Source organism: Octodon degus, unplaced genomic scaffold (assembly GCF_000260255.1).
Source record: "Octodon degus isolate 3935 unplaced genomic scaffold, OctDeg1.0 scaffold00292, whole genome shotgun sequence".
Taxonomy (NCBI): Eukaryota; Metazoa; Chordata; class Mammalia; order Rodentia; family Octodontidae; genus Octodon; species Octodon degus.
This window is the reverse complement of record NW_004524868.1, coordinates 1,239,122-1,242,344: the sequence shown is the minus strand read 5'-3', so window position 1 is coordinate 1,242,344 and position 3,223 is coordinate 1,239,122. Positions and strand designations below refer to the sequence as shown.

Here is a 3,223-nt window from a genome sequence, read left to right as displayed (position 1 = left end):
AAAAAATAAATAAATAAAAGAAAAGAAAGGTGTGTACTAATATTGTTTAGACAAGATATCATGTCTTCATCTTTTCCTCTGAATGCCTACTATGAAGACAACCATGTGCAACATATTGATTATTGTAACTGTAGTAATAACCTGTTTTGAACCTGCTTCATTGCTATTTTATGTTTTGTCAGATTAAAATGAATTAAAATAGTAAATTCAAATCATGAAGACATAGAGAGATACAGAGGAATATATCCTTTTAAGTTATAGGATGACATGTTCTTATGAACATAAAGACATGTCATCATATATTATACATTAGGATTCAGCCATTGTCAACTGACTCCAAAAATATCTTCTAAATTTGCTTTCAATTTTGTATTTATTCTGGTTCCATTCTTACACCAAATGTTGACTCTTCTCACACTCTATCCTTGGGGGAAAACAAACAAAAGCTTTCATATTATGATCTCTGATGTGTTAGATCCTATTTACAAATCGACACTCATTTGCTTGTTTTTCCCCACAGGATTTGTGCACCTGGCTAGAGGAGGAAGTCCCTGCTCAGGACGAGTGGAAGTGAATCCTCGAGGAGGCTGGATTCCAGTATCTGATAGAAACTTTACATTTGTCATTGCCCAAGTCATCTGTGCAGAACTGGAGTGTGGCAAAGCAGTGTCTGTCATGCTGAACATGCCTTTTAGAGAGATCATTCCACAGGTGTGGGGTTAAGAGTTTCAATGTGAGGGACAGGAGCCTGAACTCTGGTCCACCCCTAGGGTACCCTGTCCTGGAGGTAGCTGCCAAAACAATGGACCTGTTGAAATTCTTTGCTCAGGTGAGATTCACAGCTAGTGTTTAGCCTCTCTGGAAGGCCTGTAGCTAAGAAGAAAGAGAAATGTTGCTGAAATCTGTTTTCTCCTTCCAGAGTTCAGTGAAGTCCGGCACAGGAAGAACAACACCTCCCACTGTGAGGGTCAGGTGGAGGTGAACACCTCTATGGGATGGAGAATGATCTGTGCCTCCCAATGGAGTATGGTCAATGCCCATGTTGTATGTCGCCATTTGAGCTGTGGAGTCGTTATCTCCACCTCAAAAAGAGGAGCACACTTTGTGGATGGTGGTGGTGAGGTTCAGAAAGTCCGATTTTACTGCTCGGGGTTCGAGTCCTTCCTATGGAGTTTTCCTGTAACCACCCTGGGTGTTCCTCCCTGTGCCCATGGGAACACAGTCTCTGTGGTCTGCTCAGGTAAGAGAGCATTCTGGGTGACTGAGTTTCTGGATGCTTCTGGAGTGACAGGTCTCATCATACAGTACAGAGAACTGATTTCAAGTTGAAATGTTCTGTAGTGAATGATAGCTCTGTACACTGAACATTCCTCTTTCAGTCCAGATAAAGGGGTTCTAACAGATATATATTTTAAAGACATTGTTACCAGACATAGGCATGCCAAACTGATTAAGCATTTAAACATTAACTCTTACTTTCACAAAACTTTAATCTTTTCATCTTTTAGCTGTTGAATTATCATTTCGTGATTCCTTATTCTTTTCAAGAGCTCTCTCCTTTCCTAGTCACTAGCAGCAATGATGTCTTCATGGTCTGAAATTCTGTCTTTAGTTTCATTTAAACAGTTTTGTCAGCTTTCAGTGGCAATTTTATGCTACCCCTATATCTTCCTTGAATTTATTTCATGCATTCTATTTCTTTCCTACATTTCTTTTGTTGCCCAGTATTTTAGGAAAGGGTTTACAGGGTGTTCTGTGTTCTACTAGTAGATTGGACTTGCAGTGATACTCCAGTTAACAGCCTCCCAAGTGCTGGGATTACAGGTGTGCACTACCACACCCAGTCTCAATTGTTGTCTCAGCGCACCCTGGGGTGGGGCTGGCACAGCAGGCCCAGGGATCAGATTCCCAGCCCCTGCACCTGGTTCCAACCACTTTAATCTGCTGAGCTATTTGGATGGCCCATTTCCTATATTACTCATTTATGTTTTCCATCATTTTTCTGTTCATCTCTATTTTTTTAATCAGTGTTTTCTATAGATGCATTCAATAATTCTTATTTTTTTCCATATATCCTTTATTTTTATTTTATTTATTTATTTATTCCATAATTTTATTGAGACATATAGCAATGAGACAGTTTCAAATCAAATTGGTAGAACAGATTCAATAATTAACACATTGCATTCATTCTTCCTAGTGGTTACTTGCTGTACAAGATGCAGAGATGATATCCTATTTACAAACACTATTACAACAAATCCCTCTATTCATTAAGAGAATGTAACTATATATCCATCCTAACCATTTTGAATACACAGATACAAAATGGACATTCATCTATATAAACTTTTTTCGTTTAGTTCCATCATTTGATTATTATATTTGTGTTAACTCAGCAAAATATTTTAAAAGAGTCCAGTAGTACATGGCAATATCAGAAACTGTTGACCTGAATTCCCTAAGGAAGGGGCAACTTTTTGGAAGGCCTGGTGTAGGATTTCCCAAATTTGGAACCAATAAAATACTCAAACCTTTTGGAGACATCTAAAGTATTAGCTTCTTATTAATCATATGCAAATGCTTATCCTTACTATTATGTCTTTTTTTATAACTTTTATTGATAAACAGCAATGAGACAGTTTCAAATCAAATCGAAAGTACAGTTTCAACAAATAATACACTGCATATATACTTCTTAATGGGAAATTGCTGTACAAGACGCAGACTTGAGATTCTATTTACAAACACCATTAGAACAAATCATTCTATTCATTAAGAGAATGCAAATATATATCTATTCTAACCACTTTGAATACACAGAAACAAAATGGACATTCATCGGTATATCCCATTTTTTCTAAGTTCCGTTATTGAATATTATAGGTGTGTAAACTCAGCAAAATATTCTAAAAAAGTTCAGTAGACCATAATAGCGTTGGGTCTTCTGTTTAACTGGCAATATCAGAAATTATTGACCTGCGTCCCCTACAGCTCAACAAAACAGCATGGCTTTACTTCCTATATTTCGTCTTCATACTTTCTACTGGATGGTTAAGACCAAGGTAAAGCAGGAACTGTGCAATAAGAGTTATAGCTTTTTGGTCTGAGAAGGTCGGTGAAATGCCTTCAGGATTTATCCTGAGATCCTGTACCTCAGATTGTAGAACCTTTGTCAGTGCAGCCATGTGGATGAGTCACGGCCATTGCTTGGCCAATGTGC

General features: G+C 37.8%; 1 pseudogene; it reads left to right on the top strand.

The window, feature by feature from the left end:
- LOC101586905 overlaps positions 1–3,223 on the top strand; it is a 47,342-nt pseudogene that overhangs the window by 15,416 nt on the left and 28,703 nt on the right.